Source organism: Gopherus flavomarginatus, unplaced genomic scaffold (genome assembly GCF_025201925.1).
Source record: "Gopherus flavomarginatus isolate rGopFla2 unplaced genomic scaffold, rGopFla2.mat.asm mat_scaffold_43_arrow_ctg1, whole genome shotgun sequence".
Taxonomy (NCBI): Eukaryota; Metazoa; Chordata; order Testudines; family Testudinidae; genus Gopherus; species Gopherus flavomarginatus.
Genome location: NW_026115085.1, coordinates 2,901,794 through 2,926,853, shown reverse-complemented (window position 1 = coordinate 2,926,853; position 25,060 = coordinate 2,901,794). Strand labels below are relative to the sequence as shown.

General features: G+C 50.8%; 1 protein-coding gene and 1 non-coding gene across 2 annotated transcripts in view; one reads left to right on the top strand and one right to left on the bottom strand.

Annotated features, from left to right (window-relative positions):
• Positions 1-25,060, top strand: part of LOC127042431 (zinc finger protein 560-like) — an 816,513-nt gene that overhangs the window by 438,222 nt on the left and 353,231 nt on the right. The gene's annotated exons all lie outside the window — the stretch shown is intronic.
• Positions 17,092-17,164, bottom strand: TRNAV-AAC (transfer RNA valine (anticodon AAC)). Its single transcript has one exon. It is a non-coding gene; the product is annotated as a tRNA-Val (tRNA).

Genomic DNA, 25,060 nt, shown 5'->3' with positions numbered 1-25,060 from the left:
CGATTGCCAAAATTTGAGCCATGAAAAGCGGCAGTGTGAACAGCGCATCATAGGTGGAACTGTGCTCCCGGTGACAAAGCTCCTGCCCCTCATTGGAGGTAGTTTGGCTTTGTTGCCGGGGAAGCTGTCTCTCAGCGATAAGGACGGCCACACAGTGCACCTTACAATGGCATGGTTAGAGTGGCACAGCTGCACCATGGTAAGGTGCGTGGTGTAGACGCAGCCTCAGAGCTGGGGAAAGCCGACAGGTGCTGAGGAGCACAGGGTTCAGACAGAGACATCCGTTAAGAGAGGAACTATTCACAGGGATTCTCTATAGCCTAGTAAGGTGGAGAGGATGGAAGATGATAATGTACAGGTAGGTTCTGATGAGAAACAGTGAAATGAAAGAGTCTCCCTCAATTACATCATGTAATAGCAGACAGCTAAAATGGGACACATTTTAGAAGTGCTTAAATACAAACACTAAACGTCTAAGTACTAAGACTGGTGAATTTGCGTGCCTGGTATTGAGTGACGATATTGATAGAATAGGCATCACAGAAACCCTTGCATCCCCTCCTGCACCCACATGGGGAGATTTGACCTGTGTGCATGGGAGCAGCTGGCATTGCTGCCCCCCACTCCTCCCTGGAACGCTGCTCATCTGGGCACCCCTAGGGGCTGTGGGATGTGGGGGCAAGAAGTGAGATCATCCGAGTTCCCTGCATCCAGGTCACTTTCCTCAGCCGGGCTGCATAGCGGGAGGGCAGAGAGCAGCAGCTTCTGATGCTCCCCTCACAGCACAGCCCAAGTGGGAAAAGTGACCAGGACGCATGGAGCACATAGGGTTGCTCCTTACTCCCCTCAAACCTCTATGGACCCATGGAGGAGCATTGGGGCAGGGGAGAGCAGTGAGCACCTTTGCACTGCCACACGGTGCCCTTTGACCCCTGGAGCCCTGGGCGGCTATCGGGGGGCACCACCCCTAATGCCGGCCAGGCTCCCCAGAACGAGCAGCAGAAAACACAGAAACTGGCCACACACTGAGCAGTGGTAGCCTGGGCGGCTCGTAATGGAGGCTCAGGGGGGAGGGGTGTCATAACATTTTTTCCCAGATTTGGACCTTAGCGTCCAAAATATGGGTGTTAGCATGAAAACCTCCAAGCTTAGTTACCAGCTTGGACCTGGTAAGCTGCCACCCGCCAGGGATTTATACAGTGCCTGGCTCACTGTGGTCTCCCCAAAACCTTCCCCGGGGGACCCCCAGACTCAGATGCTTGAGTCCCACAACAAAGGGGAATAAACCATTTCCCTTCCCCCTCCTCCCCTCCAGGTGTTCCCTCCCTGGGTTCCTGGAGAGATATACAGAAGCAAGCTCCGTGAATCTAAACAGAGGGACTCCCCCCTCCTGTTTCCAGTCCTGGAAATAGAAGTACCAAGATAGCTAATCTCTCTTCCCCCTTACCCAGAGGGTATGCAAAGTCAGGCTAGTAAATCTAACACAACGAGATTTTCCCCCTGACTTTTCCTCCCACCAATTCCCTGGTGAGCTGCAGACTCAATTCCCTGGAGTCCCCACTAAAGAAAAAATCCAACAGGTCTTTAAATGAAAGCTTTATATAAAAAGAAAGAAAAGGACATAAAAATGGTCTCTCTGTATTAAGGTGACAAATACAGGGTTATTTGCTTAAAAGAAAAAAATGAATAAACAGCCTTATCCAAAAAGAATACAATTTAAAGATTCCAGCAACTACACACATGTAAATACAAAGAAACCAATATAAACTTATTGTCTTATTATCTTTGTACTTACAACTTGGAAACAGAAGATTAGAAAGGCAGGAGATAGAAAAATCACTCTCATAGCCGAGACGCCACAGACAGAAGACAAAGAACAAAGAACTCACACACAAACTTCCCTCCACCCAGATTTGAAAAAGTCTTGTTTCCTGATTGGTCCTCTGGTCAGGTGTTTTTAGGTTACTGGTGTTACCCCTTTATAGGTAAAAGAACATTAACCCTTAGCTATCTGTTTATGACAAGGGGGCTCAGCCTCCCCAAACCTTGCACTGCCAAGGGGACAGTGGGGCCCATGATCAGGGGTCCTGGCCAATTTAGGTCCCCCTGGAAAAGTCTCCCCTATGTCAGCCCCAGGGCTGGAGGAGCTCCCACTCCCTGCTACAGCCCGGGTGCTGCAGCAGGGGCACAGAGCTTCTCTGGTCTCAGGGCCACAGCGGGGCAGGGCTAAAGGAGTGATAGGGTGGGGCTGGTGGGGGAAGGGGTGGAACAGAAGTGACAGTGGATGGGGCCATGGGTGGAAGGGGGTAGAGCCACAGACAGAAGGTAGGGGCATGGTTCTGATGCTGGGGCCCCCACACTTGTTCTCCCTTTCCCGGGGGTTTGGCATCACTAGCCCCGGCTTAGCGAGTAGGGTTCAGTGGTCCCCATAATGTGGGGTGCGACTCCTAGGGGGACACAGAGGAACATTCATGGGGGCAACTCAGGACCTGAGCCAGCCCACATAGAGGGCAGGGAGGGAGCACCACTCTGCCACAGCTCTTCCCCAACCCCACCCTCAGGCTGAGACTCTGGCTCCCAGCCCAGCGTCGACCCCTTTACCCCTGTCCGCACCCCTCTCCCCAGCAAGCAACAGCCCCATTCCTCCCAGCCCCTGTTCTTGACCGTGGCTTCCGAGGGGCCACAGCCATGGCTAAGAGGGCACAATGTGAAATGTTTGGGGACCACTGGTTTAGGGTGATGTCCTCAATCACTTCTCTGCAGTCCAATAAAAGCTATTCCTCACTCACCTACCCCTCCATCAGGACGGACTAGGTATGTTCTTCTGCCCTTCACTCATACAGGAAGGAGAATAACATTTCATTCCACTCAATCCTAAAGTGATTTGTAACCCAAGACCATCCCAAACTGGTCATTTTGGGGAAGCGGCCCCATCAGCTGCATAGCTAGGCAGAGTAGGTGTGTCTATGCAAACACGGTCTGTTCCTGAAGTCTTTCCCCAGCTCCTCACTAGGTGAGAGAGGGGAGCTCATTCAGACTCTGCTTTACGCTTAGTATTTAAAACGCCTTAGTGTCCCTATCTCTGCTGGCCTTAGATTTCTCCTCCTGTCCGTCTTTAGACAGCTCAGATGAGGTGACCGAGTGGTTAAGGTAAAGGACTGCTGCCCCATTATGCTCTGCCTGCATGGATTCAAATCCCGTTTTCATCAGAGGCATTTAGTCTTCACCCTCCTTTATAGACAACCATCTCCCCCTCTGGTACAATAACAGATCAAACAATGTTGCTTGTGTTACCAAAATTGGGTCAGTTAGTAAGCTTAGAGAGGACTAATAATGTCCCCTCCCCCCCAGAGTTTGGCAGAAAGCAGCACATTTAGTTAGCTTGATAGCTAAGCTCAAAAGAAGGGATGGGGGAGGGTGTCACACTCATACTCACGCTCCCAGGACAGGCCTGGCAGCGGAGATGTCAGGATCCTTTAAGGTAAGTGTCCCACAGCGCAGCGATGGACTGTGCAATGAAGATCAGTCTCCCTGAGGTGCAATAGAATGTAACACAGCGAACCACTGGCCAGATGGGCCGGGTGAAGGGCATTCACAGGAGGTCCAAAGGAGAGTGGGAAAGCCACTTCACAGGCATTCAAAGCGGGAAAGGACACAAGCTGGGGGAGTTTAACAGACCTTTTGAGCATACAGGTTATACAGAGCATACAGATCACTGCTGCTCCTACAACATGATAAGTTCTCAAGCAGCATGTTTCTTACTTTGCCCATCTGTCAATTTTGATGATTATTGATGGAAATATTTTGCCATTGGGTTGTGTGTTTACACAGAAATTGACATTTACCAACAAATACACAATTCTTCCAAGCCTGCCTAGTCTGCAGTTGATGGGTTTAGAGGGACACGTTCACTCTTTCATGTCCCCGTTCCAGGCCTGTGCTCTCCAGGTTGTCAACTTCCCGCACTGCTGGGATCCTTCCCTCATCTCCCCCCAAACCACTGCCCCACCCCCACTTCTGGGGTCCCCTCCCTACACTGTCTAACTCCACTGCTGGCAGGATCCCTTCCTGTTCCTTTCATTTCCTGCCTCCACTCTGGGCAAAAGCTCTGCACTCTTCCCACACCAGAAGTTGAACCCAGGCCACCTGGGTGAAAACCAGGAATCCTGACCACTAGCCCATATGGGACTATTGTTGCATCTGACGAAGTGGGTATTCACCCACGACAGCTCATGCTCCAATACGTCTGTTAGTCTATAAGGTGCCACCGGATTCTTGGCTGCTATTATTACTACAACTCAGGCCTTGGCTACGCTGGAGAGTTACAGTGCAGGTGGTGGCTTTACAGCGCTGTAACTTACTCCCCGTCCACACTGGCAAGGCACATACAGCGCTGTATCTCCCTGGCTACAGTGCTGCATGTGCTCCACCTCGACGAGAGGAATAAGAGAACAGAGCTGGTGATGCAGCGCTGGGGTGCCAGTGTAAACAGTGATTAATCTTACTACGCTGTCACTGACCTCCAGGAACCTTCCCATAATGCTTTTAAGTAGAGATAACGCTCTTTGTTTTTGGTGTGATGCCTCTGTTTGCTTTGCTTGTGAGCTCAAGGCTCCCAGAGCTGCTTATCTAAAAACCAAACACAGTTACTGTTTGCAGTGAATGAGCAGAGGCAGGGGGATCCCTTTGGAACACCTACAGCTGGTGTTTGCTTGAGGAGAGAAGCAGCCGGGTGGCACAGGCGGGGGGGGTCTGTTTTGGATCAGCGGCTTATCTGGTCTGTGAGGAAAAAAACAAAGGCGGCTATTTGCATTTAGTGAATGAGAGAGGGGTGGGGGAGGAGGCTTGAACTTGCCAGGTAGGGAGCTGACACAGTGTCAGCTCCAAAAATCCACTCGCTCTGTCTCCCCCACGCTCCGTGTCACACTCCACCCCACCCTCCTCTTTTGAAAAGCACATTGCAGCCACTTGAATGCTGGGATAGCTGCCCATAATGCACCACTCCCAACAGCGCTGCAAATGTGGCCATGACAGAGTGCTGGTAGCTGTCAGTGTGTCCACACTGCAGCGCTTTTCCCTAAACAGCTGTAGGAAGACAGCTTTAACTCCCAGCGCTGGACAGCTGCAAGTGTAGTCAAACCCTCTCTATGCCGACCCCTTATGAGAACAGCAGGGACTAGCTTGACTAGATGTCCCGATTTTTGGGTCTTTTTCTTATATAGGTGCCTATTAACCCCACCCCCATCCCAATTTTTCACATTTGCTGTCGGATCACCCTAGCAGGGGTTGCACACAGGGCTGCATTAACCTTCAGGTGCTGAGGTTTCCCTCTCTCCATCCCAGAGCCTGTGATCAGGTCCGGTGCTGCAGGGCTGGAGAGGTGCGGCACAGAACAGGGACGTGAGCGCAGAGCCGGAAATGATGCGGCGGGCTGGCCCAGGCAGCTGGAGACACCCAGGGGGGGCCTCTAAAGGGCCCCGGGCTCTGCTGCCCAACTTCTCAGGGGGAGGCTCTGGCAGACCCCCCCCTTTGGTGTGAGGGCGGAGGTGTCCAAGGACAGCCGGAGTTGCAGGGGGGGGAGGCCACGGGGGGGGGGGTGTAGATCTGTCTCTGTGCAGCCAGGACATTCCCGGGGGGGGAGGGAGGTGAGTTAACTGGATCCTGTCCCTGTTTTTGCCACTTCCTCCCACACACACATTCTCTCAAGATTTCCCCTTTTCTCTCTCATTATCACAGGCTATAAAATCCAGGGAGGTCCTGGGAATGATCAGCTCTCTAATTGCCTCTGATTTTCCCAAAGCTCTCCATACTTCTCAAATGTCAATTTAAAATCTCTCCGATGGGGGGTGGATTTTCCCACCCATTTTATCTGCAGCGATTTGTCCTTGTTTGGGTGGGAAATTGTTGCCCTGGGTCATTCCCCAGAACATGGCTCCCACTGGAGTGGGATGGGATGAGGTTCCCGTTCTCTGCCAGGGCAGGGAAGGGAAGGGAGGAGCACATCCCCATGGAGACTGCCCAGACCCCATTTCCCAATTCCCTGCGGCCCCCTTCCATTGTCCAGGGAGCCTTCCAGATCCCCCCCTGCCCTTAAATCAGCTCCTCAAAGGGCTCTGAGCTGCTCACGTGAATGGTTGCCCCGTGGCCGGGGGGGACCATCACATTCTGTTTATGTATTGGACAGTCATATAAAATCCAGTCCAACAGTCCCCCTTTTCCACTAGTTATTTAATAGCAACATCAAATCCCCTCCGATCTTGGTGGTTTTCTCTCATGTTATCAAATGTCGTTTGTGACAGGGTTCTCTCTGCGTGTCTCAAAGATTGATATAAAATACCCCAAACATTTGCCCCACTTCTCTCTAGTTGTTTTATTTCTATTTGAATATGATGGGTTGTTTCCCAATGTGCTAAGATGCAGCCGCCTCTGGGGTGGATCCATGGTGGCCATTATTTGCTAGTGACAGCCCGTGGATCTTTCTTGCCCTCCAGGCCTTCCATTCTCCTGTTAAAGAAGCACTCCCAGGCTCCCTCTGCCTGTGTGACTGGCCAGCAGGAGGTGGTGTTAACTTTCTAGCCACTTCTCACACTCTGTGAGGTAACGCTTGCAGGGGCAGGGAAGGTGTCTGTGTGGGGAGATTGCAGCTGAAGGGGCATTGTGGTAGGGGGAGGCCTCTGGGTGGCTGGGCAGGGGGTACCCTAGTCAGGTTGGTGGGTTGTGGAGGTTTGGGGTTTTCAGGGGTGGTGGTTCTGATGTGCCCATCCCTGAGGCTATGGGTCCTGGAGGTGGGTATCGCTGGGGGCCTGGTGGCTGCAGAACAGTGGGGGTGGGTGTCTCTTGGGGAGGCGGGACAGAGGGTTAGAGGGAGCCTGGTACTGTGCCAGGGGCTCTGTCTGTGCTTCCCCAGCTGGTTCCTGGTTTTGTTGCCATGCCCAGTGCACAGAGCTGGGGGAGGGGATCCCTGGCACTAGATGAGGGCATGCCAGGGAAGCAGAGTGATGGGTCGCACTGTAAAGCATCAGGGGGTCACACTGGGCAGAGGAGGGGGTCCCAGGCAAATGTCAGGGTAGATCGTTCTGGAGGGTGGGAAGTTCCTAGGCAGGCAGTGAGGGACTGAGTTCCCAGTGGGGGGGGGGTCCCTTGAGGGGGTCCCTGGCTGCTGGGGGCTCTTGGTGGGGGAACCCTTTGGGATTCCCAACCTGGCAATCATGGTGTGGTGGGGGTTCTCTGGCCGGTGGGGCTTTGAGGGGTATCTGGGGTCCCTGGCCAGGGACTCTGGGGGCTGCGTCCCAGGGAATATCTGATGGGATCCTGGCTGGGGGGTGTCTGGGGCCCCTGGCTGGGGGGTCTGGGCTCTGGGTACTAGGGGGTGTCTGGGGCTGCTGCTAACCATGATCCTTCTCTCTGGTCAACTTGTACCAGAGTCCTGGCTCCTAGTCACCAGGTCACCAAGTCCATTCCCCAGTCACGTGCCCTGTCACTGTGATAACTTTCTGTCCACTTAGCAAACACTGTTAGTGTGAATTCACAGAATTTACTTTTCTCCTCTTTTGAAAACTGCAGGAACTTTCGGTTCCGTTTGGAAAATTTTTGCCCCCAGTCCTTGTCCTAGATCTGCGGGGGTGAGGGAGGTGGGAAGGGAGTCAGCACTGCCACACGATGGTCTTTTCCACAGCGTTCTGAACTCATTCTTTCTGAAATCCGGTGTCATTGAGACCGTTGTTAATCCAGAGTCACTGTATGGAAAGACAAGGAGTGATTCCAGATGGACAGTGGGTCAAATGAGATCAGCCATTCTCCCTGTGAGGAGGGGCTCCCATTAGCTGCTCTCCCCAGAGAGCTAAAGGAGGGAAGCTGCTCATACACTCTGTCCCTCTCTGCTCAGGATATTGGGGTTCAGCTTCCTGGGTCAGATGCTGCAGCCTCCATTGTGATCTGGGAGACCAGGCTTGGCAGCTGCTGCTCCCCCAGTGGGGCTCTGTGCTGGGAAGTGACCTTAATTAAAGCTTCTTCTCTGCCCGGCCCAGGGGATGACTTTCTGCAGCTGGTCCTAGCCCCCTAGGGCAGTCCTGGGCCCTGTTACTACTAAATTCTGAGCCAGAGTCTCCAGGTAACTGAAAGACCTCAGGGAATGTCCTAGGGTCTGGCAAGAAAGTGACTCTGCACAAACAACACCACCTCATTTCTCCTCCCATTAGCGGTTGCCAGGAGGAAATCCAGCCATGGGAGAGCAAAGCCCCCAGGAATGGGACTGTCCCAGCCAGAGGGGCAGGGAGAGAGGACAGGGGAAGGAGAGACTGAAAGGGGCAGTGGGAGAAATGAATGTGGGGGAGAGATTTCCAGCTCTCTAGTCCACCCAGACACATGTATTGCTGCATCCTGGGCAGAACCACTTTCCAGTGAACAAAACAAGGATCAGACAGAGCAAAAGCCAGTTCCTGACTCCATATTCCCCCTGCTGGGGTGTGGCTGCCGTGGGGTCAGTGTCTGAGGGAATCCCCCACAGTGACTCCTTTGGTTCTGCTCTTTTTCTAGCCTTGTGTTCAGAGAAGGGGTGAGGGGAGAGAGAAGGGAGGTTAAAAATGTGTCTGTGGACTTAGCCTGGCAGGAGGGGCCAGGTCTAAATTGTAATAAACAGATTGAGCATTTCCCAGCATGACAGAATCTAGGGTGTCTGTCTGCAGGGAAAGGGCCTGGGGGAATTGTGATGTGAAATTAACTAAAACCGGTTCTGAAACGCCCACAACTGCCCTTCTCCCCCAGACAGGCTGCAGAATGTTTTGCTCCAGCTCATCCCAGCCTGGCGTGGGACAGGGAAGAGAAATGGCTGCAGTGGAGTCAGTCCAGGTAGAGATTATCGGGGGGTTGCTGGTGGGTTCCTGCTGGAGGAAAGGGAGAGCAAATACACCAAGAGGTGGGAAGGTTTGCAGAGTCTGGTTTGGAGGTTGGAGCGGGGCAGGAAATTCACAGCGTGGGGAAAGGAGGAGGCCAGGGTGTGGCAGACCTGCTGGGAGTTATTTACTAAGTGGCCTAGATTCTAGGAACAGACCCAGGAGGTTTGGAGGTGGAAATGCCCTAATTTGTGAAGAGAGAAAATAACCCACCTACATGGAGCTAGTCAAACTGACCAGACTCCTAGTGCTGGAGCCTGACCTCATTAACCATCAGCTGCTGTGAGATATAAAGGGGACACCCATGAGTCAGGCTTATTGGAGCTGCCTCTCCCTTCATATCCCACTCCTCACAATGAGGAGGGTGTTGGGCATCCTACCAGCGAGCTCTCCCTGGACCCTGCTAGGGGCTCCAGATCCTGTATCAGTCAGTGGCTAGTAGGGGGGTGATGGATATGCTGGGAGAGATAAGGGGCTCTCTCTTCATCCCCTCACCCTGGCATTTGCTGGATACTCTGAGCCAGGTCGAGGTGGGACTCTCCTGACTATGATCCACCCAGAGCTTCCATTTGATTCACTCTTCTCTGCCACAAATAGTGGGGCTGTGAGTGGGGCAGCAAGTCCTTAGTGTTGGACTCTTACTCTTTCAGGGGCTGGTGACCTTCAAGGAGATGGCTATGTATTTCACCAGGGAAGAGTGGGCTCTGCTGGACCCCACTCAGAGAGCCCTCTACTGGGATGTCATGCAGGAGAACTATGAGACTGTGACCTCGCTGGGTAAGGGTTCCTGTCCCTTCTGTTCTTGGAAGGGGAAATGAAGAGTGAAGGTTCACGCCACCCCCACAATGCCATCTGTACCCTGTCCTGTTTCAGCATCACCCCAATAGGCCAGTGACACACATAATACCAGAGACCCTCCTCTGCTGCAGAACACTTTGGGAACAGAGCACAGGAGCCGTATTGCACAGTGTCAAATATCTCCTGTTTGCTCAAGTGAAACTGGGGGTTAGGTCTGGCATAACTGTCCCATACCCCTAATCATTTTTCTGTGCCCTTTTCTGAACCTTTTCCAATTCCAATATTTCTATTTTTGAGATGGGGTGACATGTGCATGCAGTATTCAAGATGTGGGTGTATCATGGATTTATTTGCTGTTTTTACAAATATGATCTATGAGATATTCTGTCATATCTATCACTTTCTTAATTATTTCCTACATTGTTCACTTTTTTTCACTGCTGCTGCACATTGAGTGGATGTTTTCAGAGAACTATCCACAGTGACTCCAAGATCACTCTCTTGAGTGGAAACAACTAATTTAGACCCCATCATTTTGTATGTATAGTTGGGATTGTGTTTTCCAATGGGCTGCACTATGTGCTATCCTGTCATCTAGTACTGCAAAGATCCTGGATTCAGTAATATCCCTGCCCTTCCTGTTCCCTTTCTCCACCGAACCCCGCCAGCCCATGCTTCCTGTTCCCAGCTTCCCCAGGATTCTCGCACTGTCTCTGAACCTCTCTGTCAGCAAGAAGCAGTGCCAGGGACACTTGCCCTCTGTCTGGAGTCTTCGATTTCTGGGACATGGATTTACTTTCTCTGTGTTGTAAGAGGCTCTGTCATAATGAGTGTCTGTGATGTTACCCAGAGTACAATCTGGACTGTTAAATAGCTGTACCTCAGTCCTCCAGCATGGAGTGCCTTTTCCACTGTTTTCCCGCGAGAACAGCCCCTCTTGGCCAATTATACACACAGTCTCCAGCATGTAACTCACTCCCAGCTACACAGTATTGAGTGCTGCTAGACAGCCACTCATGAATTACACCTCAGGAGAAAACCAGCAAATTCTCAAGTGCCCAACTTTCCCCCAGAAATGTGCATCTTGCACTGTCCAGCACGCTACTGAACGACCCAAGCTCATATGAAGTCTGTCATTTCATCAGCGGAAAATGACATGCACCAGCTTGTTATCCCAAACAGAGTTTCCAACACACTTCAATCCACACATACTGGTTAGATGAACAATAAACCAAGCTTGTTAACTACCAAAAACTAAAACTAGGCCCAGTCCATGAAAGGGGCACTCCCAGGAGAGACTGTATAAAGGCTGGAACATGAAACACCTTTGTAAACCTGAGACAGCTGCCTTGGGGACAATGACAGGGAGAATCCCCCAAAGTGACTCCTTTGTTTCTGCTCTTCTCTGGCCTCCGATTGTTCCTTCCAACGTGGAGTACTTTGCACTTGTCTCTACTGAATTTGATCCTATTTACTTCAGATCATTTCTCCCGTTTGTCCAGATCATTTTGAATTTTAATCCAATCCTCCAAAGCACTTACAACCCCTCCCAGCTTGGTGTTGTCCGCAAACTTGATATGTGTAAGAGAGAGACTGTTAATGGGAGGGTTTCCCCATGTGTCAGAGGGTTACACCCTGGTGGGAGGGGGCTAGGCCTGTACTGGAATAAGGTCACTCTGTGCTTCACAGTATGCTAGAACCTAGAATGTGCATTAGCAGGGGAAAAGCTGGGGGGAATCGGCTTGTGGAATGGGCAAAAGCCTAGTCTGAATTCTCACACCTTGCCCTTTTCACCCCGGCAGGCCAGAGAATAACATCCATGTTTCGCTGCAGATCATCTCGTCCTCCCAGGGGCAAGGAAATGGCTGCAATGGAGCTGGCTCAGGTAAGAGATTATCAGGGTGGCGGGCTCTGCTTGGAGGTTGAGGAGCAGTAAATGCATAAGAGGGTGGGAATTGCTAGAGGTGGTGGGAAGCAGGAAATATCTCGGGTGGAGAAAGGGAGGGGACAGCATGTGACAAACCTGCTGAGACTTGTGTAGTATAGGACGTGATGGTTTGTCACCCCCAGGAGGCAGTTTGTGGAGCTTCTGGGAACTGCTGTGTCCTCTAACCCTCACGCTGGGCTGGCCCTTCTCACACTGCTTTGCTGGAGATTTCGCCAGCCTCTCCAGGCCCTGTTATCACCCAACACAACAGCAGGTGGCGCCATGCAGCCAACTAAGCTACCTGAGTGTGTTACCTAAGCCACTCAAGGACAGATAGAAGACATGAGCCAATTTCCCACTCCCCAACCTTGCACACTTGCTGTAGTATAAATCCAGAATGATACCATCTTATAGTGCACAGGGATCTCTATAATACAAGCTCATTAATGTAGTTCCCCTTCCCCTCGATATGGGACAGATGTGCACAACAAGCTGAGATTTTCCCCAGACACTTCACTCAAAATACGCTGGTTAAGATAAAGCATCAAACAAGTTTATTAACTGCAGAAAGATAGATTAAGTGATTATAAGTGATAACAAACAGATCAAAGCAGATTATTTAGCAAATAACCAAAACTCAGACTAAGCCTAACATACTAGATGGATAGAATTTGAATTAGCAATTTCTCACCCTGACTGATGGTACAAGCAGTCCCCCAAGTTTCCATACACAAGCTAGAAATCTCTTGATCCTGGGAGCAGCACTTCCCCCACATCCGTTTTTGTTTCTCAGGTGTTTCCAGAAGTTCTCTTGTGTGGAGAATGAGGCCAAGAGATGATGTCACACCCCACCTTATGTAGCTTTTCCATATGGTGGGAACCTTTTGTTCCAAACTCAGTTCCTAGTCCAGTTTGTGGAAAAATACAGGTACTAAAATGGAGTTTAGTGTCATGTGGTCTGGTCACAGGCCCTGCTGAGTCATAGTAGCCATGACTCATAGGCTGGCTGAAACATTCACAGGAAGGCTAAGCTCTTCCACAGTCCATTGTCTTTGTTGAGCCATCAGCACTGTCTGGCTTCTTCACTGTTGTACCTGAAAGGCTCATTGTGGGTGTTACCCAGAGTAAGCACATTTGAAATACAGATACAGAGTCAATATCCATAACTTCAGATACGAACATGATATGTGCACACAAATAGGATAATCATATTCAGCAAATCAGAACTTTTCCAGTGACACCACACATGATGCATCTTCTACAAAATAGATCATAATTATGTCCTAATCATATTATAATCATACCACTATGATGAATATGGGGGTGTAGTGTCAGATAGGTCCTAATTTCAAGGCACAGGAGTTGGGAATGGAACTTCCCCTCTTTGTGGAACAGGAAATAACCCTCCAGCCAGGGCTGGGACAACTTCCCAGACTCTCAGCGATGGAGCCTGAATCTACTGACATTTCATTAATTACCACCAACCCCAATCTTTGTGGCAACTGTAAACTTTATCAGTGATGATTTTGTACTCTCTTCTAAGTCATGGATAAGAATGTTAAATAGCACAGGGCCAAGAACCAATCTCTGCAGGAACCTGCTAGAAAGAAATCCACTCGATCATGGTTCCCCATTTACTATCAGAGTTTTTAATCTATTTAATGTATGCCGTGTTTATTTTGTATCATTCTAGTTTTTTTTAGTAAAAATATTGTGCTAATCAAGTCATGTCCCTTACGGAAGTTTAGGTATATTACATCAATACTATTAGCTGCAACCAAAGTTTTGATCTCATCCAATAAGGATATCCCGTTAGTTTGATAGGCTCTATTTTCTCTAAACCTTTGTTAATGGGCACTACAATTCTGACCTTCTAACTTCTATTCTTTATGATTGACTTCCCCTTTCTTCCATATATTTTATTTGGAGAGTGCTTGGATTCCTACCAGGGAGCCACTATCAGGGTCCAGAGACAGCCCCATCTCCTATATTAAGCTCTGGCTAGTAGCTATGTGATAAATGTGAAGACCCTGCTTCTGTCTGTCAGATGGGAGACACAAAGGTTCTCTCTTTCTACCCTCTGATGCCTCCTGGCTGCTGTAAGCAAGGTGGGGTGGGACTCTGTTAACATGTGCCTCCCGGAGCTTCCATTTCCCTGGTGCTGCTGTTCCGTGAATAGTGGGGTTGTGAGTGGGTCAGCAGGTACTGAGTATTGGACTCCTGCTCTTTCAGGGGCCGGTGACCTTCGAGGAGGTGGCTCTGTATTTCTCCAGGGAAGAGGGGACTCTGCTGGACCCCACTCAGAGAGCCCTCTACAGAGATGTCATGCAGGGGAACTATGAGACGATGGTCTTGCTGGGTAAGGATTCCTGTCCCTTCTGTTCTTGGAAGGGGAAATGAAGAGTGAAGGTTCATGCCACCCCCACAATGCCATCTGTACCCTGTCCTGTTTCAGCATCACCCCAATAGGCCAGTAATATACATACTACCAGAGACCCTCCTCTGCTGCAGAACACTTTGGGAACAGAGCACAGGAGCAGCATCACACAATGTCAGATATCTCCTCTTTACTCTAGTAAAACTGGGGTTAGGTCCAGCATAATGAACAGAAGCTTCCTACCCCCAGCCTTCTCTCAAACCCTGAGCCTTCTCTACCCAAACCAGAATGTGCTTGGGGTGTAACAAGCAGGCGGCTGGAGTCAGAGCTGCCAGTCCAGGGTTACTTATCATACAGACACTCAGTGCGTCCTTGAACGCTGGCTGGGAGTATCCAGACAGGGGAGCTCCAGCAGCAGAACACTGAATCTCACCCAGGATTACAGATGACACAACTCCTCGCCGATCTGGATTGCACCCCAGCATGTGAAAATGGCCTAGGTTGGTAGTGACATTTCTTGAGACATGGAGAGTCTTGCTCCCATATCACCAGGTGTAATAAAAATAACAGGAAAGGCCAAATATGGAAAACTGATTGTTCAGCTTGCTTTTGACCTGCATCATATTTTGCAGTATATTCCAAATAAGGAAATTAACGTGCAACGTATGTGTCATTGTTTGTGGTTTTAAGCTGTAAAAGGCTTGTGTGATTTTTAGCTCAGGAACAGTATTCCAATAGCTGTCACCCCCTGCGTGCTTGTAACCAAGAAAAGAGCCTCAGGCTGAGCTGATTCAAATATTAATCCTGTGGTCGTTTTCCACAACAGCCTCAATAGGTCCCTGTGATGGAATGTAAGGCTACATCTAGACTACCCACCGTATCGGCGGGTTAAAATCGATTGCTCGGGGATCGATATATGGCGTCTCATCTAGACGCCATATATCGATCCCCGAGCGCGCTTATATCGATTCCGGAACAACACCGACCCCAACGGAGTTGCTGATTTGACAGGGGGATCCGCGGACATCGATCCCGCGCGGTGAGGATGGGTGAGTAATCCGATCTTAGATATTCGACTTCAGTTACGTTATTCACGTAGCTGAATTTGCGTATCTAAGATCGATTTCCCCCCGTAGTGTAGACCAGCCCTTAATGTCTTCACACCTTCCCCCTGCAGGAGAAGGGCTGTTTGACCAGCTGTTTGCCTTGCTGTCTCTGAGGAACTGGTCTGTGGGTGTTCCCCAGAACTGTAACTTTTTCAGTAATATCATACTGTAAAATCTCACAATTTTCCATACAGTGTTACTACACATTTTAACAGGAGGATAATATTCAGTAGGTTATGCATTTTCTAATGATACCTCACAAGCCATTTTCCACTAGCAGGGTCTTCTCTGTTCACAGAATTTCTGATAGTTTGATGTCTGCTGGCACTGGATATCACTATTGTGGCATCTCTCTCTCTGTCTCAGTGAGCACCCGCTGTGGTTGTTGAAAGTCTGTGATGGGATCTATGGGATGCAACTGAACAGTGGCACCCCTGAGCCCTTTGTCCCACCACCTGGGCTCCCTCTCACACATGTGATGCTGAGACAAGCTGTGAATCTCTGGCAGATATTGCACTTACACAGATATCCGTAGGTAGGGACACAGCCAACTGAATTACATGAATGCTTCTGCAGCCACTCATAACACTAATGATAGAAAGTCGCCCCCCCTACAGCTCTGCAGCCTTGCACCCCTGGATCATACCATCTTGCCTTAATCAGAAGCCTGATCAGTGTGAGTTTATTACACAGGGTCCACCCCTCCCTCACTGTGAATAGTACATGAACCAGCCTTGTAATGGAGCTGAGATTTCCCAAGAACTTCAAGCAAAATACACCAGTTTAAGTAGAGCATAAAACAGATTTATTAACTACAGAAAGATGGAGTTTTAAGGATTATAAGTGGTAGGAATAAAAGATCAAAGTAAATTACCATGGAAATTAAAGATAAATTCACAATCTAAACTTTACACCTTATTACACTAGGGCGTAGTTCAGTTATGCACACAGGAAGGCTTAATGCTCGAGCTGCTGCACATGCTGGGCAGGCTTAAGGTCGGGCTCCCCATGGCAGGAGAGAAGAAGACTCGGCCCCTGGAGGGGCAGGCTGGGGCTTCCTGGATCCCATTTGCTCACAGCCAGCGCCCTGCCCCCATTCCCAAGTCATCCATGGCGCCCCCAGGTCGGCCAGAATGGAGCAGCAGTTTTCACTGCACTACGTCCACTTATGGCTTACAGGCAACTCCCAGACTCACCACAGTCCACCATCTCGGCCAGAAAGGAGCCCACTCAGCCTCACCATTGCTGCTTTTCCTTCCCCCCAGAACCCCGCTTCTCCTGGGCTGCAAGTAGCCATCCCTGGGATGCCAACAGGCAGCCACAGGGGTCTGTCTCTCAGCAGCCAACCGCACCTCCATGGGTTCAGCCCTCAGAAGGGCAGGTGGGGGTTTCCTGGATCCCAGTTGCTCACAGCCAGCCCAGCCTCCACCTCTAAAACCATCAGTCATGCCCCCAGGTTGGCCATAAAGGAGCCGCCATTCTCCACTTGGACTCAGCTTTGCTTGTTTTCCTTTCACCCAGAACCTCCCTTCTTCTCCTGGGCTGCAAGTAGCCACTCCTGGGAAGCCAAGAGGCAGGCACAGGATTCTACCTCCCAGCAGCCAACCACACCTCCCCAGGCTTTGCAGAATGAAGGGTGGTGCTCTACTAACCCCACTTAACCGCACAGCTTCTTCCCTGCCTTCCTCAGCTCAACTTTCCTCTATTGCCCCATTCCTGCCTCACTTCCTCCTTTGGCCAGTCACGCAAAGGAGCCCAGCAGGAAGTGAGAGCCTCTATAGGCCAACCTCCAACAGCAGAGGTGGCCAAGCCACAAGCCTCCAAATGGTGACTGGCCTAACTACTCTAGGTTCTCCAGCCTGACACCAAGGTGCTTTCTCCACTGCTGTCAGCATCCTCTGTCATGCAGGGGTTGGAGTTATCCCAGGGACAGGCCAATAGGAGGAGTGCCCTTTCTGAATAACAAGGGAATCTGGGAAAAGAAAGCCAGCATGTTTCTGCCTGGTTTTGAACCAGGGACCTTTTGCGTGTTAGGCAAATGTGATAACCACTACACTACAGAAACTCCACCTACTGGGTTGTTGCTCACTCTGGCACAGACCGATGGACAAATCTAGAGAATGTGGTGGTAGCCCCTCGATAGGTCAGCTGGCAGGGCAGAGGACTGGAGCCAGCACTCAGGAAGTCGTCCTTACCACGCCCGTGTGACTCCAGCTTGAGGGAGCGCTTCTTTTTCTTCTCCTTGCTGACAAAGAGCAAGAGAAGAATGAAAGGTCAGGTGGGCCAACTCGGTGCAGAAGCCCATGCTGTCTTTTCCTGCTGCATAGCCTGAAATGAGGGACTCGTGGCAGTTAAAGTAACTGCTGCACTCTCAGAAAACATCCCGCCCATGCATAAAGGAGGATAGAAGAGCCTGTTAGTCTTGCACGCTCCCAACTGAACTGTTTCAGCATCTGCTAGGTTTCTTTTTGGCCTGTTACTTTTCTGTCTGGGATGTTGTTGTCAGCTGTGGCACAGAAAAAGGACGTCATTGCGAGCTGCCCATGAAGATAAGATTAACTTTTGCCTTCCTTGCTCGGCTTTACTTGCTTCCTCACCCTATTCCTGCCTTAGTTCCTGTGTTACCTGAAGGCAACGGGGGCCCAGCAGTACGAAGAGGAAGTTAGACAGCTAGACCCTGGTGGCAAAAGTTCTGCCACCGCTTGCCACCCCACTCTCTTCTCCCAGCTTCACATATTGACCGCCAGGGACTTGGTGCCCAGCAGCGCAACGGAAGGCAGTGGACAGAGCCACCCTCGCCTTGAAGCTCTGGCTCATTAAACCGTATCTTCAGTCGCTGATGGCCAATGAGAGACCAACAGCGCTTGCCATTTTAGCACTTGAAAATGCCATTGGTCAGTCACTGGATCTCTTTAATGCTGTTACATAACAAATGAAAATAGAATCTCAGTGTGACATTCTGTACCTTTGGGGGAGTGTGCTGTAACCCCATATTCCTCATTTTCATATAATCGTGATCTTATATACAGAGCATGCCTTGTAAGGTATCAGGGGAAAGGATATGATCTGCTGAAAGTCATTTCTCTACCCATAGATGTTTACCATTCATGCATATGAAGTTATGAGAATTGTGCAGTGTGGTTATCACTATGCTGTAAGGTGGGGGAGTCAGCCAAATATTAGCTCCCCAGTGACAACAGCAAGGAAAGTAACCAACACCCGGACAGGGTGTCAAACAACCCACCAACAGCCATTGTTCAGCAAGGGAGCTACAGTGCAATCACTTACCTGCAAGAGAACACCCCAGGGGAATTGCTCAGACTTGCTTGGAGAGACGCAGTGATGCTCACCTGACTCTGAAGGGGGAGCAAAGCCAAGAGGGAAGAAAGGACATGATAAAAGCAGAGACATTTGCCATGCTTTTTCTCTCTCGTCCACCTACATCTACAGACACCCCCACACCAAGCAACTGAAGCGCTGACGAAAGCGGAGAGCCTGGCTGAAAAGCCACCAGCCGGCCTGTGGTGAGAAGCATCTAAGTTTGTAAGGACATTGAAAGGGTTAAGATCAGCTTAGAGTGCATTTTGCTTTTATTTCACAAAAACAACGAGGAGTCCGGTGACACCTTAAGAACTAACAGATTTATTTGGACACAAGCATTCGTGGGTAAAAAGCCCTCTTCTTCAGATGCATGGAGTGAAAATTGTAGATAGAGGTATAAATATATATTGGAACATGATGTAAAGGGAGTTACCATACAAGGGGAGAACCAGTGTTGAAGGCTAATTCAGTCAGGGTGCATATGGCTCTCTCCAAGTAATTGACAGGGAGGTGTCAATACCAAGAGAGGGAAAATTGCTTTTGTAGTGAGCCAGTCACCCCCAGTCCCTCTTCAAGCTCAAATTAATGGTGTTAAGTTTGCAGATCAGTTGTAACTCTGCAATTTCTCTTTGAAGTCTGTTTTTGAAGTTTTTTGAATGGCTTCTTTTAAATGGCTACTTTGAATGGCTACGTTTAATTGTGTTATTGAATATGAACATGTAAACGTGTTATGGAAGTCCCATGTGGTCTAGTGGTTAGGATTCTTAGCTTTCACCCAGACAGCCTGGGTTCAATTCCCCACACAGGAACAATGCAGAGCTTCTCCTTGGAGGGGAGGCAAGAAACAAAAAGAATAGGAAGGGATCCTGCCAGCAGCAGAGCTGGGTAGAGTTGGGAGCAGTACTGGATTTGACATGGTGCCATAGTGCTAGGCCCAAGCTCTGAAGGGACCTGTAACAGTAACTTCCTCCCCTCTGCAGAAAGGGAGCCTCAGAGCAGCCTGGATATTCAGTAGGGGAGCTGAGACCCCATAGGGCCCTGGGAGCTGTAGTTCCTTGACCAGCTCCCTGCCTTGGAGCAGAGAAGGAACATTTCCCAGCATTCCCTTGACTGCTATCAACAGGAAAGGGAGGGGGGAAGCTGTGAGACTCCATGTGCTGCAGCTTGCTGGGGCTGGGGGGCTGGCTGGCTGTTAGAAGGGGGTGCCACCTGTGAATAGGGAGGACGTGTGATCAAGGAGTAGAAGGCTTTGGCCCAGGTAGCACCCTCAGAAGACTTCCCTAGACAGGCTTAGGGATGCTGGTGTGACCTCGCGTGGCAGCTCCCAAAGATGGAACTGGGTGGACTAACTGGACAGGGCCCCTCTCTATCTGAAGCTGGGCAAGGGAGGTATGTGGATCCCACCAGAAGGTAAAATGGTAAGTAAGGAAGGGGAGGCTCTACTGGACCTGGACAGCTTCAGATACAGGACAGGAGGATTTCCACTTCTGAGCCATGAAAATAGAAATTGACTTTTCCTTTCCAGATGTATCTAATATTCATAAAGGGAATCTAGCCCCTGCCTTCCAGATCTGAACACCTCAAAATCAGGAGTGCTCAAGCTCAATTTGGGCAGCTGTTACTTCATTTCTCCCAAATCAAATATGCTGATCCACTGTCATTTACTGTAGAAAAAGTAGGAGAAAATTGAGCAACAAACGTTGGGGTCTTCACAGTGCTAACGAGGGCTGGAATTGCTATTTTCAACAGCCATTACACTTTTTTTTTTTAGTTTTGTTTGTTTAAAAGGAAGACAGTGATATTGCACTGGCAAATTCCCCATAGAAACAAAGAATGGAACAAAAGAATAATAAAGGCACCTCAACTTTCCTCATTTATGTAGGACGGTCTTATTAGATGGATCCAGACATCTTCCAATCACAGAAGCTGATAATTGTTCCACTTTACTGCAGTTCTGTAACCATGCAGGAACCTAGAGGAGGAAAGTGCCTAACTCCAGAGTCTGCAGCTGCCTAGGGCCAGTGCTGAGGATTTAGAGTCCCTAGTGCTGCCCTTGCAAGGTTCAAGCATGCTCAGCCTTGGCATTGCCTCCGCTCCTGCGGCTAGTAGCTGCAGCTGTCTAAGGCTGGCCTCTGGCAGTTGCCCCATGGCTGTAGCTAGAGAAACTACAAGTGGCTCTATGACTCCTGGGGCCATTAAGCTAGAGCTCCTAAAGACACTGGAGTTAACCTCAAGGAACAGAGGTCACCAGTAGGAAAGGAATGTCGGGGGAGCAGGGAAGGCGGGAGCAGGTCAGGCTTGCAGAGGGAGCTTCCAGCTGGTTGGGAGCATGTCCAAAGTAGAAAGGAAACAAGTATGGGGAGAGGTGGTGGTGACCAGGTAGCAGACTAGCATGTAGATGGGAGCAGAGGGAGAGACGCTGGTGTCTTCAGATTCCCAAGGGCTAAGTCCTCACTTTGGGGAAATGGTGTTTGCAGGTGGCTTGCTCACATGGCAGGATGGGGGCTGAGGGAGGGATCTGTCAGAACTGATCAGGTGTCTGCTGGCTTTAGGACTTTGAGCTGAGACTAGGACCACATGCAGTGACTGGTGACATGGGGGGTACTGGAGACGTGGCTAGAGAAGGTCTGAATGAGGAAAGAGATAAATCTGTGGGGAGTTTCCTTGGTCACTATGAAAGTTCTGCTCACTGTGGACACTGGTAAACCCACATGGGTGTACAGCTCAATAAGAAAACCCGCGGGCTGAGGGAGCTGTGTATGGCAATGCATATAGTCATGGAGAGGTGTGTGATCAAAATGAAAAATGTCTCTGAGGTTCAGTACCGGGTATACGAAGGCACCAATGGCACTGCCCCACCAGGCCCACACTCGGAGCCCACAGTGACTACACTGGGGCCCCCAAATATGTTTGGTGCCAGGGCCAACAAAAGGTTAATCCAGCCCTGACTGCCTGAGCACTATTTCAGCCTCACATTTTTGGGTGGAACTCCCACAGTGAGAGCTGCAGAGCACTCCCCCGCAACACACACGCACACACTCGTCCTGGTGTTGGGAGGGGAACAGGAGAAAGGACAAAAGAAGAGATGAAGAGAAAGGAGGGAGGGACAGGTGGATGGAGGAAAAGGTGAAACACAAAGGACAAACCCTAATGTCCCCATGATTCTAAGGGACAAAATCCCAGGTGCGGAATAAAATTCTGCCTCCTTAAGCTCATGTTTTCCATGCCTAGAATTCAACTCTCACCAGATGGATCAGACTGAACAGGTTTCACACCTCCAGGAGGCTCTTACCTTCTAAACAGGGACGTCTGTTTTCTAGTAAAATCACTACAAGGAAAGGAGAAAACTGGAAAGAGGTTTCTCCTGGCGCTCACGTCCGTGAACCCGAATACTCTCTCAGTCCTCAGACAGAGACCTGGAGAAGGAGACTTGCTGAAGCAAAGCCACAGGGGTCTCTGAGGTTTCCCTAGCCCCTGGCCCCTGACTGATGTCAGGATCTCTCTGTGAGGTCACCACCTGCTCACCAATAGTCTTTGACCAATAGTGTGAGGTCCTGCAAAAGGCCTTTGTGATGTCACTGCCACACCCCGCCCTTGCTGTGCCAATGTCCTGCCCCGGCCAGGCACTTTGGAGCTTTGAGCTACTCCCTGTGGATCACCTCACTCAAGGAGCTTTTCTGTAGAGCATCCTCAGATGTCTAAGCACACGAGTGCCATGGCAATGAACTGACACACATGGCACCAAGATGAGATCATTAGTAGACTAACCTATAGGAGAAGGACACCCCAGCATTAGTAGGGGAGAAATCCCTACTGAACATGCATTACACCTAGCAGCCCCTGCGTGGGGTCGGGCAGGGGCTGCGGAGGGGGGAGACCTGGGAAAGGGATGGATGGAAAATGTCTGTGCAGCCGAGACATGGCCGGGGGGCGAGGGGAGAAGAGCAGGTGACCCCTGAGGAGCGGGGAGAAAAAGGGAGGGCTGAGATCCCCTCGGAATTACCACTGCCCCCTCCGTGGAGATCTCCCTCCTCTCCTGTCCTGCCCCCTTTCTCCCTAGAGAGCAACAAGCAACATCCAGGCTGACACCCCCTTCCCTCAAACCCCTGAGAAGTTCCCTGTTCCCCTCCCCCCATTGTGCCCCATTTTCTCTCCCCTTTGCCAATGGCCAGTTCAGATCTCAGGTTTGGGGTGTTTCTCCCCATTTTCACCTGCAGTGATTTGTCCTTGTGTAGGTGGGAAATGGTTCCCCCGAGTGATTTCTGAACTGGGCAGAGGCTGGGGGGGGCCTGAGACAGGGACACCTCTGGGTTGGGCTGGGGGGGCCACTCTCTGCTGGCAACAGGGCGTGGGAAGGGCCAGGAAGGGGAGGGGGGAGCAAGTGTCCCCCATAGAGAGGGTCCAGCCCCAGGCTGCTACCAGTAGCACATTCCTATCCTGGCCGGGGTGGGGGGGGGGGCTTTCTCCAGCTGGGACCTGCCCCCTAGGCAGCCCCAGGCTCTGACCGCACCAGCCCCGCCTGGAGCCCCCAGTGAGTGAGAGACCCCGGAGGGGGAGGGGGAGGGGGAGGGAGCACTGGGCCCTGACAGGAAAGTGACTCTCTCCCCTCAGATCTTGGTGTTTTCCTCTCATGTTATCAAATATGCAGTTTGTGACACAATTTCTTTGCAAATCTCAAAGATTCAAATAAAATAACCTAAACATTTGCCCCACTTCTCTCTAGTTGTCTATTTCTAATTGAATATGCCCTGAGATTTTCCTGTCTCTGATTTACACCTTTTCTCAGATTATTGAACACAAAATGTTTGCAAATGTTGCCCATTTCCTCTTTATTCATTTACCAAGTATTCATGTGAAACACTCAGATTTTACCTCCTATCAACAACTGATATAAAATCTCTCTGATTTTCCACTTTCCTCTCTATAATTTGCAAAATGGATCCAAAATCTCTGATTTCCACCCTTTGTCTTTCATTTCTGAACACTGATCTGAAAGCTCAGGTTTTCCCTCTGTGTCATTATCAAATGTCAACTAACAATCCTCTCAAGTTTTGTGCTGTTCCTTATGTTTCTAAATCCCAAAAACTTCTTCCTTCGGGGGAACCTGTTGCCCTGAGTCGCTCTCCATTCTGGATGTTGCAGGGGATTACATTTCCCAGTGATTGTCTTTCCCCTCTCCTTTGAGGATCATTTGTTCCCTCTTTTAGCTCTGTTAGATATTTGCCAAAGAAAGAGACCAGCCTGATATTTAATACACATCAAAGCCAGAGGCCTCCCCCTGTTTGGGGATCAGTGGTTCGCAGCTGGTAGTGGGAGAGTTGGCTGGCCCCTTTTCTTTTCTCCAGCTGGCACAGGATGAGGTGGTCACTCTGAGTGCAGCATGTCTTGAGAAGTATCCCAAACCACAAGACAAATGGTCTCTGTGAAGGGTTGCTTCCCACAGTGCTAAGATGTAGCCACCTCTGGCAGGATCCATGGTGGCTACTATTTGCTAGTGACAGGCCACGGAAATTTCTTACCTATTTTGCCCCTCCATGCCAGGCCTGTACAACATACGGCCCACGGGCAACTTGCGGCCCGTGAAGTCTCACTGTGCGTCCTGCAGCCGGGAATCAAAGGGCTCTGGGCTGCCCGTAGCCGCGGGGAATCCAAACCCCTTTAAAGTTCAGCCACGGCCGGGATTCAAAAGGTTCTGAGCTGCCCGCAGCCGCAGGGAGCCCAGAGCTCTTTAAATCTCAGCCGCAGCCAGGATTTATAGGGCTCTGGGCAGGCGGGCGGAGAGCTCAGAGCTCTTTAAATCCCAGCCACCAGGGCCGGCTTTAGGCCAATTTAACCAATTCCCTTGAATCGGCCTCGCTCCTAAGAGGACCCCGCACCCAAGCCCCAGTACCAGCAAAAGCCAGTGCGCTGTACCAGGGTGGCCCAGTTTCCCCAGGGGGCAATTTAAAAGGCCTGGGGCTCCCAGCAGGGGCTGGAAGCCCAGGCCCTTTAAATTGCCACTAGAGCCCTGCTGCTGGAGCCCTGGGGTATGGCTGCGGGGCTCTGGGGGCTATTTAAAAAGTCCAGGACTCCCATTGCTTCTACCTCCCCGGCCCTTTAAATAGCCACTGGAGCCCCGCCGCTTCCCCAGGGTTCCCGCGGCTATTTACAGAGCTGGGGCAGTGGAAGCAGGGGCGCCTCGGGCCCTTGAAATAGCCCCCAAGCCCCAGGCTGCTGCTGCTACCCTAGTGGGAGAGGGGGGAGGAGGAGGAGGAGAAGGAGGCACTCACCATAGAGGATGGGCTGTACCCCCTGTACCTGCACCCCCTGCCCTGCCTGCAGCCAGCCCATCCCCAGCCAGCCCCTGCTGCACCCTGTGCCCGCACCAGCCCCGCACCTCCTGCCCTGCTTGCACCAGTTCCTGCCTGCAGCCTGCCCATCTCCAGCCAGCCCCACACCCCCTGCCTTGCCTTCAGCCCTGCACCAACCCCTGTCTCCAGCCAGCCCTGCACCCCCTTCCCTGTCTCCAGCCAGCCCCTGCCACACTGCCTGCCCTGCCCGCAGCAGCCCTGCACCCCCTGCCCTGTCTCCAGCCAACCCCGTACCCCCTGCCTTGCCTTCAGCCCTGCACCAACACGTCTCCAGCCAACCCCTGCCGCAC